Below are 14,541 nucleotides of genomic sequence, written 5' to 3' on the forward strand. Positions count from 1 at the left end.
GCCAGAAATCCAGAAGAGACGTCAGTGAAGGTCCGGGTCTAGTTTGCCGAGAGATCAGTCCAAGTCAAGGTTCAGGAGATAGGAAGACACACAGTGGTCACACCTGACGTTGTAGTCAGCAACAAGCTGAACCCAAGGTTTGACTTTTAAGGAGCAGGTTTGTCAGCAGGTGTGAGCCCTCAGCATTTTGGCCTTAAGTGGACAGGCCTGCCCCTCTTCTGCCTGACCTTCTGCTGTCTGCGTTCTGCAGGTGAGGGGGGAGTATCCTGTTCACTGTCTGCGTCTGGCTGAAGGGCTTCAGCTGTGTCTGGGGTGCTCTGCAGCTGAGGGGGAGAAGGAGCTGGGTTCTCAGGAGTTTCCTCTGTTTCTCCTTCTGGGTCTGCTGCTTCTGGGTCTGCTGCTGTTACTCCTGAGTCATCCTTGTCTGATGAGTCCTCTGATGGGGCCATGACAGTATAGTATTGTCTGCATAAGTTAAATGACTTTTTGCATTCTTCCCTGATAATGTCACTGACTTCAATCCATAGTTCTTCTGGTTCTCTTTCAACTAAGTTCAAAGCCTCAGGTCTGTTCCTTATTTAATCTTTGTATTCTTCTGGAATGTTGTTTAAATTGTATTATGGCATTATAATTGCTTTGTTCTTCTTCTTTAGCTTTACTCTGATTTTCGATATTTCCAGTTCATGATCTGTAGTCTGCTCCTGGTCTTATTTTCACAGAGAGTATGGAACTTCTCCATCTTCTGCTACCAATTATGTAATCAATTTGATTCCGATAATGACCATTTGGTGATGTCCACATGTACAGTCATCTTTTCAGTGGTGCAAAAAATATGTTTGCAAGAAACAAATTATTGGCTTCACAGAATTCAGTAAGTCCTGCTTCATTTCTATCTCCTAAGCCCCTTTCCCCCACAATTTCTATTTTTTTTAAAAAATAACTTAACTATAATTGTAGTGATTAATTTTTGGAAATGGTAAAGTAATCAATTCCTTTTAGAACTATTGTTAATTGTAATGGTAATTTATTCCTTTTTGGGGCCATGTAACAGTAATTGTAATTTATTCCTTTTTAAAAGTAATCTCCCAAGCTCTGATTAACAGTCCATTAGATCTTGTTCCCCTAACCTATAGCTTTGGGGCTTCAGTCACAGAGGATAGGCCTCTCTGTGTGTCTTTCTAGCTTCATCCCCAAGAGGAGACAACAAGACACAAGCCTCTCTCTGGCTCCCAGATGAGGGAAGGAGGGCCTCTCTCCTGAAAAGAGTTCCATTAGCAACAGGATCTCTCTTGGCCACATCCCTTTGGATAGGCAGATGGACCACTCAATAAACCCATTAACTCAGAGGCTGACTTGGCTAAACTATTAGCTTATGCAAAGGAAACTGGTTTGCCCAGTCTAGCAGGTCTCTCCATTGCAGATTGTATATCTTACAGGCACACAATTATAAGCTAGAAGGAGTCTCACTGATACCACCCAACCCCAACCCCACAATCCTATAACCCAGTCCAACATCATCACTATCATAGTCTCCACCTCGATCACTGAGATCCTCTGACTGGTTATTTCTTGTGGTTCCCTACGCCCGTGAGGTTCTGTCAATCCAAGCGTTTTGTGTGGCTGCTCCTGCTCTGTGGAACTCCCTGCCAGTAGAGCTTCAGCAGCAATAATTCCTGCCTTCTTTTACATGTCTCCTAAAAATGGTGCCATTCAGACAGACTTTTGATATATGCATATCTTTTATGCATCAGTATTTTTGAATGTTTTATGTGTTTAAATTTACTTTAATGTTTTTGTGATTTTGCTGTTTACAATTTTATTATATACGTGTTTGATTTTATTTTTGTAAGCCGCCCTGAGTGTCCTGTTATAGGGTAGAAGGGTGGGATAGAAATATTTTAAACAAACAAACAAATGTTTTAATTGTTAGTTTTATTGATTTTTTAAATTTGTTATTGCAATTTTCTACGGCGTACACCACCTTATTGTGTTCTTATGGAAGTGCAGTTTATAAACAATTAAATAAATAAACTTCTGGAGCAGTAGTTCAGCAACTAGTTCAGTGAAGGGTTCCACGTTGTTCAGTGAAGGGGAAGGTTGGTGTAGACAATATGAGCTAGATGGACCAAGGATCTGACTCAGGATAAGGATCAGGCAGCTTCCTATGTTCCTGTCAACTACTAGGCAATCCTCAATTTAAATTCTTATCCCTGCTATCACGTCACAGGTGACCTCAAGGAAGCCACTCTCACCCTCCGCCTACAAAATACAGGCCTACCGTATAAGACTGTTTTAAGGATTACTGAGATAATCTAAGTAACGTGCTGTGAGCGCTCTAAAATGCTATATAAATATTTATTTTGTTCTCTTTCCTTCCTAGCAGAGGAATAAGCTTTTATGTAGTCAGTATGATACTTGGGTAACACACATAGAAAGGTGATTGAGCCAATCTGTGCCTCTGGGTGCTCCTGGCAATCCATGGATCTCCTCCAGCCAGGCTACAAATGCATTTCAGATGGCTTCAACATTGCTGATGTCAAGGGCAAACTACACACTTGCAGTTATGCGCTGGTGTGCTTAAATGAAGGCTGCAGAACAGAACTTGACTGGGGACACTTTCCGCTGCCTCAGCAATCGCATTATATCTCCATATGTTTAAGACTTTCACAGTAAAATCCTCCTGGAAAGTCCCCACAGCATGTCAGGCCAGCTGTTACTGGTCCCTAATTCATGGCAATCATCTCCCAATAAAACTTATCTAATTGGCTTCTCGACATAGCTCCATTAGCAACCTCACTATCATTGACATTATAGTTACAATTTTGACATTAAAATATATTTAAATAGTCCTCTTTTTTTAAAAAAAAAGCATACTGTCAACATACGGAAAAGGAATCGGAGGAATTTACTGAAAGATGTGTGTGTGTGTGTGTGTGTGTGTGTAGGTGGGATTGGTTGCAAAAGGCAAGTCATGTGTTTAAGGGGTGGGAAAGGGCTGAAACGGCTTATTACTATTTATTACTTTAGCAGGCTTTTACAGTGTGTACATGCAGAAGTTTAAAGTGGATTTGATGCATCCTGAGCATGCATGTTTTTACACATCCTACAGGCAATGTCGTCCTCATCCAAGTGGAGCCCACACGTTAGCCCCATCTAATTTGGATTTTCCTGATCCACAATGTGGTAAGGAGAAAAAAGTTCAACATAAAAGCACATGTTACCTGAGTGTGGATGCACTGAAGAGCATTGTGTGGATTTTTTTTAAAAAATGTGTGTGGTGACATTTTGCTGGGTGCCATTTATCACCACCACCCTCATTTCCATTTGCTCATCATCTGAACACAACCTAGCCATTTTGTTTCCATCAGCCTAAAAGAAAGGATGCAGAGTACTTATTTCCACCAGTGGTTGCCAAAGGCACATTCACTGTAATCTTTATTATTTTTAAAACAGCTGTTTTGTACAGAACTGCCCTTGTACAAAACAGCAGTATTAAAAATAAAATTGGCCCTTGCAGGTACCGGAGGTGGGAAAGGAAAAGAGGAAAGGAAAAAACAACAGTTTTCCAAACTCTCCCCATTTCTCCTGCCTTGGCCACGTGTGAGAAGAACCATACTGTTTATTTTATTATTTATTTAATATTTGACTTATATCCTGCCCTTCCTCCCAGCGGGAGTCCAGGGCAGCATGTTTTTCTTCAAGGTGCACTGCAGCTTTCTGGGTTTGGAGGGAGGATCTGGAGATCAGAGTTACCTCTGCCTGCCTGGCCATCCTCTATCCCGGCAAGAGGCTTCTCAATGGACTACTGGCTGTCTAGCTGCCAGAGCCACATATGACACAAATATAATTCTATTCTTGAAACTGCAATTTTGTTTTGTTTTTAATTGATTTTTTATTGCAAACGTATTCAGGAAAGAAAAAACAAAAAAGAGAAGGAAAAAACAAGGGGGTGGGGAGGAAAGTCAGCTTACATTAACAATTTAATAAACATCAATACTGTGACAGAAGTGAGAGGCAAAGAGAGCCTGCTTATGCCCTTCCTTACCCAGCTGCTACCTGCCTGCCCTACAGAGTCGGCCAGTTGGTCCCAGCTATGGAGTAGTCACTGCCACCACCCACCCTCGTCCCTACAGTTCCCTAATGGGAGGGGAGCCTGGAGCTCTCAGGCCAAACAATTAAGTAGGCACTCCAAGGTAGCCTCTTGTTCCCTAGGCCCTCCCCAAGGGGAACAGGCTTTGCTTACCTGCGCCAAGATCCCTCTCAGTTTAGAAGGGGAGCATATTCAGACCCAGCTCTCTGTCTTCCCCAGCGCAGATTTCTCTTCTCTGTCAACCCCAATCCTACACCTCCATAGCATGAACTGCGTGGCAGAGGCTCATGGGGAGTTCACAAGACCCTGCGAGTTAGCAACGGCACGCACAGACCCAACTGTCAAATTACAAAGTGTTTATGAAGAACAAAATAGAAAGGAAGAGGACAAATGGATAAAACAGAATACTGAAAATAAAAGGAGCTCTTCAGCTCAAGTTGATTTACTCCTGCTACTTAGAAAGCAGGCTTCTGGTCTCCTCATGCGTAACACAGCTTGATGGTCAGTGAGGGCCCCCATTATAGAATCGAATGGACCTGGATGTGAGGGACAAAGAAACTGGTTTCATCAGTCCCTTTTTTATGGGCTTCCAACCCATGTTGTCTTTGGTTGGCAGCTATCACCTGACAGCTGATCAAGTCCCACCTCACATTCCGCAGGTATCTCTTTCATACCTTTGGGGATCTGAGGGGGGAGGAAAGCCTTGGTGTAGACAGCCCTTGGTGTAGAAGTTTGCTGTCGCTGGTGAAAATGGTCACTAGGGTTTCTCCATTTCCCTGCCAGACATTCTAACCTTTAACCTGTGGATTTGGAGACTTGGTGGTGCTGGGCTGGTTTAGCCAAAATGGTGGGGCAGGAGACCAAGGCTTTCATTCACAAGTATGGCAACTCTAGTTTACACATATAGATCAATATGCGCCATCCAAATGTCAAATAGGTATCCAAACAAAATTGGCTTTTTTATAGAAAGTATACTCAACTATAGCAAAGGTGTTAAGGTCCTCAGATCATTGCATAATAGATGGTGGGTATTTATCCTTTCAGGCTTAAAGTTATATGTCTTTTGGTGACTGCAGGGGCTCACAAAATTCAATAAAAATATTAAAAGTTGTTTATCAGATTTGTGCAAAGCAGCAGGGTTTTTTAAAAACGAAACGTGTTTTGCACAAATCTGGTAATTCAAGAAACATGTATTTTATTGTTGTTGTTCTGCCCACTGCAACATCCATTTGAAACTTTGGCTGTGGTCATAGTTCATTATTGTGCTATTACACAGACACAACATTCTTTTTAAAAGTGTGTGTGCACATGCCCACAATGGACCTTAGGATTCCAGAACAACTTGAGGGCGAGGAAATATTAGCTGGGCAATACACAGTGCAAATACCGCCCATTAGTGTGCATGGGAAACACTGCAATATATTTATATTAAAAGCGCTCATGTGCAGACAAAAGAGGACAAAAGCACACATGAAAAAATTGGATCTGTGTGGCGCACATGCGCATTAACACCCTAGTGTGTACAAAGACTTACTTATGATTCTGTGTTGTACCTTTTAAGGCATAATGAACACTCTACATTGAGAGAAGATCTTAATTTGTTTCAGAGTTCAGTAGAGCTCAGACCTAGTGCTTAAAGCACCCCCTGAGCAAGTGCAGATTGCATTTCCTTCACCAGTGAGCTACTAGAGAAAGCCCTCACTGAGAATCAAGAGAAAAGTTTCCAGATCATACAGTGAGAGCCTTGATTTCCCCCCATTTTTTGACAAATCACAAACTGCTTTGGATTTAATTATTCTCAGGGACAGTTCTATTTTGTGAGCAAACTTCCAGCAAAGTTTATCAAGACTTTTAGAGGAGCAGATAAAAGAGAAGAGACATACTACATAGAGTCGGAAACTCTTGCAGATCTACTGCAAAGAATTCAGAGACTGGCCAGTAGATTCTGATCGACCTTGCACATGCCCCACCAGTGGGGGCTGGGGGCTCTATCAGTCTTGGACAGCTCCCTGAAAGTTTGGACTAAAACCTGGCGTGGATTCCACTGCCCTACTAGCATGGAGCCACCAGCCGCCACTGGCTCCCACCCTACAAGACTCCTAGCAACTGTACTGAGCCCCTATTAGTCTTCTTGATGGACTGGCAATTCACAGAGCAGCATACGTAACAGCACCCAGTGAAAAATCCCATACAGAATGGTCGTTGTGTTTGTTTCAGGTATTGCTTCCACACTTCTGTTTTTAGTGCTACAACATAGGACAAAAACCCAAGAACAATGCAACTCCTTGCCACACATAGTCAAAACCACAGAATGAGGCTGTGTTCTCAAGATTACATCTGGGTCAACCGTCAGCACTTCCAAAGAGGTCAGAAAGTTCCATCTTTTTTTTGTACTGTTCACAGAGGTTTAAAAAACAGGAGTATAAAACACAACCCTCCTACCCATTCAGGATCATGGTCACTGAAGTTGCGTGGGAAGAATATCTCAAAGTTCTTTGATTGTTCATTTCAATAAACCAAAGCAAGCACTCGCATCGTGCCTTCCTATAATGGAAAACTTTTAACATTTGTACCTTGTGAGGGAGGTTCCCCCCAGAGCTTATTTTTCAACATGTCTATTCGGGGTACAATCATGGCTGTCCACAGGAATTTTTTCTGGGTGTGTGTGTGGCAAAGTAAAATGCAAATCAGGGAAGAGGCTAATTTCTCAGAAAAACTGAGATGAATCATGCCCGTGTATTTCGTGTCGTATGTCAGGTTCTACAGATGCTACAAAAGTACTCTTCTGAAGAAATGAAAGCTGGGGGTTATGAATATAATCGGGGACACACATGGGTGCAACTTCATTTGAGCCATGAACAAAGCTAGGGCCAGATAAAGATCTTTTGCTGCCTGAAGCAAAGGAGAAGATAGGGCTTCCATATCCCATGTACAGAAGCCATCAGGATTGGGAGTTTATCTTACTTTAATACTAAGCAACAGGACAGTGTCCACCACCACACCTGAGGACAGCAGGCTAGTTTGGGAGGTGCAGGGCAGGCCATGCAGCACACAGAGTGATGTCCTCCAACACCTCTGCCACCTGCGGTAGCCATCTCACGTTGCCTAATCGTAGAGTCGGCCCTAAACAAAGTCCACAGCACCCTGATAAGTTTGCGAGAACATTACATCTGTGCAGAGCTCGGCAGCTTGGTGTTGATATTCATTTATTTAAATGTATTCATTCATTTTCTCTCTCTCCATTATACATATGATTCTCAGGGTGGATTACAATATAAAATTACAGTACTGTGAAAACAACATAGATAATGCAAAACTTGTAAAAATGTTTATTCCAATTTTTGCCCTCTTGGGGGAATCACCAACAAGCACTTTCTGAACCTTTTCTTCCATGCCCTTCGCAATGCTCTGTCTTCCATCTGTTTCCTAGCTTCCCGGCTGATTCTTGTTCCCATCAATTCCTCTTCCATCTTCACTTCTCTTCAGTCTGCTTGCCTTCTCTGTCTTTCCACGCTGCTCTAAGCTTCTGTGATGTCAGTGCAGTGCAGCCAATGGCTGAGAGGCAGTTCTCTCAGACCAACAAATATCTGAAGCCAACAGAAATGGGATATTATCCTTTTCTGGTGACTTTTTTTTTGGGGGGGGGGCAAATTGTCAAGTGTTGATTTTTAAAATTATCTACACATTTAGTCTTCCATAAATCCTTCGACATCTCAAAAAGTAACAAATATCGGTGTTGAATGTGCAGTACTTTTAATATGAAAAATCAACATGAAAGTAAATGCAAGTATTCTAAAATAGCATCCACAGAGAAACCAACGTTTTGTATTTTGGAATAAAAAGAACAAAAGAATTCAAACCAGCAAGCTTTTAAAACCATTACACCACTTTGCATTTTCATAATTCTGAAATTTAAAATCTGGCCTGCACGTGTGTCTTATGCAGTGCCCTAGAGTGACTGTTTTAAATAGCATCTCTCTAGCAGATGATTTTTATCCTAGAGGTATTAACGAATGAAACTGAATAAATTGTACTTTCATTGGGCATCATTTTTTAAATCTAGTAAAATAGCTTCCTTTATTAAATATCCCTTCCTCTTCAAAATCGATTAACATCTTCATTAGAGACCAGAAACTAGGAATAAGCCTTTTCATTGCTATAGCAACATGATCCGCAAGATAATGCATCCTTCCTCTGTCGTAAGCACTGTTCGATATAATTCAGGACACCACCCTTTGCCAACTAGGTGCCTTCAGGACATTTTGTACTACAACAGTAGAATGTCACCATATATATTTAGGGTGGGGCCAAGGCATTTTGATGCTACTGATGGGAAATCCCAGCAGTGGCTCCCCCTCCCATTTTTTTTGTAAAAAGGGATTGATGGAATCCTAGATCAAGCCTCATAGTGCTAGGTTGCCAATGCTGTAGAACGGGCTTGTTTTGTATATGTAAGCAGGGGATTGAAAGGAGCAGTAATTGTTGAGAGTCCAGAGTTGTATGATGCACACAATAGGAACATGGAATGTGAGAAGCATGAACCACAGAAAGTTAGAAATTGTCAAGCAAGAAATGGAACATATCAACATTACAATACTTGGCGTGAGCGAATTTGATGATGAAACTGAGGTTATCATACTTTGGACACATAAGGAGAAGACGTGATTCACTAGAAAAGACAATAATGGTGGGAAAAACAGAAGGGAGTAGAAAAAGAGGAAGACCAAACAAGAGATGGATTGATTCCATAAAGGAAGCCACAGACCTGAACTTGCAAGAACTAAACAGGGTGGTTCGCTACAGATGCTCTTGGAGGTCACTGATTCATAGGGTTGCCATAAGTCGTAATTGACTTGAAGGAACATAACAACATTTGTGTGTGAGGGTGAATGTTTCCAGGTGTAGATTGACTGAGGTATGGGTGTGTTAGTGAGTATGGAATTTGTGTGGGCACTGAGACAATGGAATCCTATTTTATGGATTTTGATGTATTGTTTTATATATTGTGGGTGGGTGAAATCCAACATGGCACATGTGAGCACCATCTAGCACAACAGGGCTTCTCCCACTCCAAACCACCCAAGCTCCCCCAAAAACTGCTCTGGAGGGCTGGGGACTCTCTAGAGCAGAGTTTGGGGTGTGCATGTCGAGGCTGGAGAACAAGAAGTCCCATTGCACTAGCAGAGTGCCTTTGCACAAGTGGGTGGACATAACTGAATTTCACCCTCTATTCTGATTTATTTGATTTATATCCCACCCTTACTCCCAGTAGGAACCCATTTATTTATTTATGTTGTAGTCTGATTTTCTTTGTAAACTGCTTTGCGACCTTTTCCAGTGAAAAGTAGTATATAAATATTTGAAATAAATATATTTATTAATTATTATTTGATTTATATCCCGCCCTTCGTCCCATCAAGAGCCCAGGGCGGCAAACAAAAGCACTAAAAACACTTTAAAATGTCATAAAAACAGACTTTAAAATACATTAAAATAAAACATCTTTAAAAACATTTTTTTTAAATCTTTGAAGACATCTTTAAAAAAAGGCTAAAAATCTTTTTTTAAAAAAAGGTTTAAAAACATATTAAAAAGCAATTCCAACACAGAAGCAGACTGGGATAAGGTCTCAACTTAAAAGGCTTGTTGAAAGAGGAAGGTCTTCAATAGGCACCAAAAAGATAACAGAGATGGCGCCTGCCTAATATTTAAGGTTGGGGGTTCCACAGGGTAGGTGCTGCCACACTAAAGGTCTGCTTCCTATGTTGTGCAGAACAGACCTCCAGATAAGATGGAGGCCCTCACCTGCAGAGCACAGTGATCGACTGGGTATATAAGGGGTAAGATGGTCTTTCAGGTATCCTGGTCCCAAGCTGTATAGGGCTTTGTGCAACAAAACTAGAACCTTGAACTTGGCCCGGTGGCAAATGGGTAGCCAGTGCAATTCTTTCCACAGTGGGGTGACATGTTGTCAATACCCTGCCCCAGTGAGCAGTCTCACCGCCGCATTTTGCACCAGCTGCAGGTTCTGGACCAACCTCAAGGGCAGCCCCACGTAGAGCACATCACAGTAATCCAGCCTGGAGGTTACCAGTGCATGGACCACAGTGGGCAGGGTATCCCAGTCCAGAAATGGCTGCAGCTGTCTTACCAGCCAAAGCTGGTAAAAGGCACTCCTAGCCACTGAGGTCACCTGGGCCTCTAGCGACAAAGATGGATCCAGGAGCACCCCCAGACTATGGACCTGCTCTTTCAGAGGGAGTACAACCCAATCCAAAGCAGGCAACTGACCAATTATCCTAACTCAGGAACCACCAACCTACAGCTCCTCCGTCTTGCTAGGATTCAGACTCAGTTTATTAGCTCTCATCCAGCCCACCACTGAGTCCAGGCAAAGATCCAGGGCTTGCACAGCCACTCCCGATTCAGATGTTACAGAGAAATAGAGCTGGGTATCATCATGCTGCTGACACCTCACCCCAAAGCTCCTGATGACTGCTCCCAAGGGCTTCATATAGATGTTAAATAGCATTGGGGACAAGATGGTACCCTGCAGCACCCCACAGCACAACTGCCAGTAAATAACAACTAAAATAAATATCAGTAAATAACCATTGTAAATAACAATAAGAATTCACTGGCAAATGAATAAGAGATGTGCAACAGCCTGGATGATGCCCATTGGTCAGATCTGTCTGTTACCTGTACGGACACCCCAACGCATGGGCTGCCTTACTTTGCCTAATGAGGGGGCTTCTTCTGAAATACCAATCTACCAGTTAGCTGAACTGGAATATTTAGGGTGGAAACACACTTACTGTTCTGCCAGTTCCAGTGCATTTCTACCTCCCTCTTCTGAAAACCAGGGCACACGATGTTTGTCAAACTCCATCCTTTTTCCTGTAAAACCTGCTGGGAGCCGCTTGAGTGAATTTTATTTTTAATTGCTTCTAAGAGATTTTGCCATTGCTCGGCAGATAAACCTGTACCCCGTCCAGATGTGGTAAATGGAAAGACTCTGATCCAACACCTAGTGTGTTTGCAGCCTAAATTTAAAGCAGATTGGCACTACAATCCTAAACACATTGACTTTTAGGAAGTTCCATGTAAATTCGGTGGAATATACTGTTAATTTGGAGTATTTAGGATTACAGCCTGCCTTAGGATCAAAGACTTCCAGAATTCAGAGCATGGCAAGAAAAATTTAATACAGTTCAAAGTATTTTATACTTAATGCTAGTTCTATTTCAGGTGAAATAGATCCCAGTGTCTTCATATAAATAATAATAATAATAATAATATTTAATTTGTTTGTCGCCTATCTGGCAATTAGCCACTCTAGGCGACGTACATTAAAAGAGATAAAATACAATAACAGATGTAATCACATTAATAACAATAGGTAAAATACTGAACAGTCATCAATACATATAAAAGCAATTATAATAACAACATACGATAAATGACAGAATCATGGTGATTTACCCAGTGACCTCAAAGGCTTGCTGGAATAGCCACGTCTTCAGGGCCTTGCGGAATACATCTAGGGAAGGGGCATGTCGAAGATCATATGGGAGGGAGTTCCAGAGAGTGGGGGCCACCACAGAAAAGGCCTTCTCCCTAGTACCCACCAACCTAGCTGTTTTGGTTGGAGGGATTGAGAGAAGGCCTTGTGTGGCTGATCTAGTTGGGCGGCATAATTGGTGGCGGTGGAGGCGCTCTTTCAGGTAAGCTGGGCCAAAACCGTACAGGGTTTTAAAGGTTAAAACCAACACCTAGAATCGGGCCCGGAAAACAACCGGCAGCCAGTGTAGGTCAAACAACACTGGCGTGATGTGATCCCGTCGGCGGCTGTTGGTAAGTAAGCGCGCCGCTGCATTCTGTATAAGCTGTAATTTCCGGGTCGTTTTCAAGGGTAACCCCACGTAGAGCGCATTACAGTAGTCCAATCGAGAGGTGACCAGGGCATGCACCACGAGCGGGAGCTGTTGAACAGGGAGGTAGGGTTGCAGCCTACGTATAAGGTGTAATTGATACCAAGCTGCCCGGCTCACAGCCGAAATCTGAGCCTCCATGGACAGCTTGGAATCAAGAACAACCCCGAGGCTGCGGACCTGGTCCTGTAGGGGCAACTTCACCCCACCAAACACCAGGTCAACATCTCCTAACCCTCCCTTGTCTCCCACAAGTAGTACCTTGGTCTTATCAGGGTTCAACTTCAACCTGTTCCTGCCCATCCATCCACTCACGGATTCCAGGCACTTGGACATGGTCTCCACAGCCCTCTCTGGTGAAGATTTAAATGAGAGATAGAGCTGAGTGTCATCCGCATATTGGTGACACTGCAGCCCAAATCTCCTGATGATCTCTCCCAGCGGCTAATAAACTGGTATGCTTGAGATCTTTTACAAGACAGGAAGGATCAAACTTTTCGATCTTTGTATGTTTGAGGAAACAAATTTGGAGGCTTCTATTCTGGAAATGTTTTATCAGGCCATTTTGGGTGTTTTTCACATACAAAGGGAAAATGCCAAAATCCTGCTAGCTTCTTGCAAGGCGCTTTGGCCTAGTCATTGCAAAGTGTGTGTTTTTTCCATTATTGAGGATGTTTACTCCAAGCAGAAGATTTGCTCTTTTCATGGTGATGGTGCAGCTGTTGCATGTGAAACAAACAAAAGGCAAAGGATTTCAAGTTCTATTATGTTTGCCCTGAAGCCAAGTGCCTGGATTTGTACAGAAGGCTTGAAGTGTTCAATACATAATTGATTGTACACACGCTGTTGCTTATAGAGAGGGTGAAAACCACAGGAGAATGTCTCCCTTTCATGTGTATCCTAAGCAAAAATATATTGGTGTCTTTCCTGGCTGTGCAAGAAGATTGACGGGGATCAATTAGGAATAGCCTCTAGTACAGTGGTTCCCCATTTTTTTCCCCCATGGACCACTTGAAAATTGCTGAGGGTCTTAGTGGACCACTTAATGATTCTTCTGCCTTGTACAATACTTGTAGCAATTGTCATGTGCTGTGCTACACCCGGTAAATTTTTAATTTTATTATATTGCTTTTCATTTATATTGGAATACAAGAAATAAAAGAAGCAATAAAATACAATTAAAATCAATATGAATATTAATGTGATGGATCCATATGGAACAGAAATGGGAGGAATCTCGTGAGGGATTTGTGTGTGCAAGTCATCTGTATAAGGAGTGGGAAAGAGCTGAAAAAAACGCATTCAAAGGACTCCTCAGGTGTGATCTTAGTTATCTACAAAAGTCCCTTTAAGTCTGTATTTCCCATTCTCCTTACCCTCCGCCACATAATTGCTGTTTGATCTATTTTTCTCCACAAATCTCATCACATAGCCAATCGCATGCATATTTATTCAGAAGCCCCACCAAGATCAATGGTAGATATGCATAGGGCTGTAGCCTTAGAAGCTTGATCCTATGCACTTTTACTCAAAAGTAAGCTTAAGTGTGTTCTCTGGTGCTTACTAGGTCGCCATAAGTCGGAATCGACTTGAAGCCAGTCCATTTCCATTTTCACTCCCAAGTAAACAGCATGGTTCTCAGCCTTCAAATCTTTTGTTTTTACCCTTCCTTACGTGGTGTCTTTCGATGCAGATGACACTGGGTGCCACGGCAGATTAAAGCGGGCTACAAAAGGGGGGGGAGAGGGAAAAGGAAGCTTTGAGGGCGGAAAATGAGGGAACAGCAGCAGTTGTGCTAAGAATTGGAGTGCTGTTTGTCAAGCACTTGCTTGTCTGACTGATTTGTGACTGCCAGACCTTTGGCATGCACCCACAAACCCTGGAAGAAACAGCAAGAAGGGTCACTAGGGGTTGTGACACACTTCATGTTGTGCCAGTTCCAGTGCCGGTTCCACCTCTCTTTTCTGAAAATGGGGGCACACAACGCTAGTCAAACTCAGCCTGCTTTCATTCTAAAACCTGGGCAGATCAGCTCGAATGCACTTTTTAACAAATTCAGCTTCAGACAGGTTTTGCAGCAAATTGGGAGACCAACCCGTTGCCCCTCCAGGTGCGGCCAGTGGAAACACTTTGCTGTAGGCACAGGCAAAGACAGTGATTGGCTGAACATTTTGTTGTGGGCAGTCCCAAAAGGCCTGAAGTCAGCAGTGGGGAAGGGAGGTGTGTTCAGCCAGGAAAGCCATTCCCACTGCTTTTGAAGCGACTCGTATGCCCACAGCCCAGAAGGGAGGTCACTTGTGAGGAGGGAGAGAGAAGACTACCCGCCTTCTGCAGATTATGGAGCTGGGACTGAAGGGCTACCACTCCCCCTCCTCGTGGAGGCTTTTCACACCCAGTCATCTGCCCCTCCAAAATGAAGTAGATTTAGAAAGAAAGAGAGCAGGACAAGGGGGATGTGGGCTGCTCTGCTGGCCCGGGGGGGGGGGGAGGGAGGCTGCAAACGAGTTCCACTTTGCA

At 43.0% G+C, this 14,541-nt stretch overlaps 1 long non-coding RNA gene across 2 annotated transcripts; it reads left to right on the top strand.

Annotated features, from left to right (window-relative positions):
• Positions 1-213: 213 nt before the first annotated feature.
• LOC133378364 (uncharacterized) lies at positions 214-3,830 on the top strand. Of its 2 annotated transcripts, none has more exons than XR_009760979.1 (4): positions 214-250; positions 720-871; positions 3,110-3,183; positions 3,671-3,830. It is a non-coding gene; the product is annotated as an uncharacterized LOC133378364 (long non-coding RNA). The 2 variants fall into 2 exon arrangements; XR_009760978.1 differs by lacking the exon at positions 214-250 and adding an exon at positions 298-565.
• The last annotated feature ends 10,711 nt before the right edge of the window (positions 3,831-14,541 follow it).

This window comes from Rhineura floridana, chromosome 2 (assembly GCF_030035675.1).
Source record: "Rhineura floridana isolate rRhiFlo1 chromosome 2, rRhiFlo1.hap2, whole genome shotgun sequence".
Classification (NCBI taxonomy): Eukaryota; Metazoa; Chordata; class Lepidosauria; order Squamata; family Rhineuridae; genus Rhineura; species Rhineura floridana.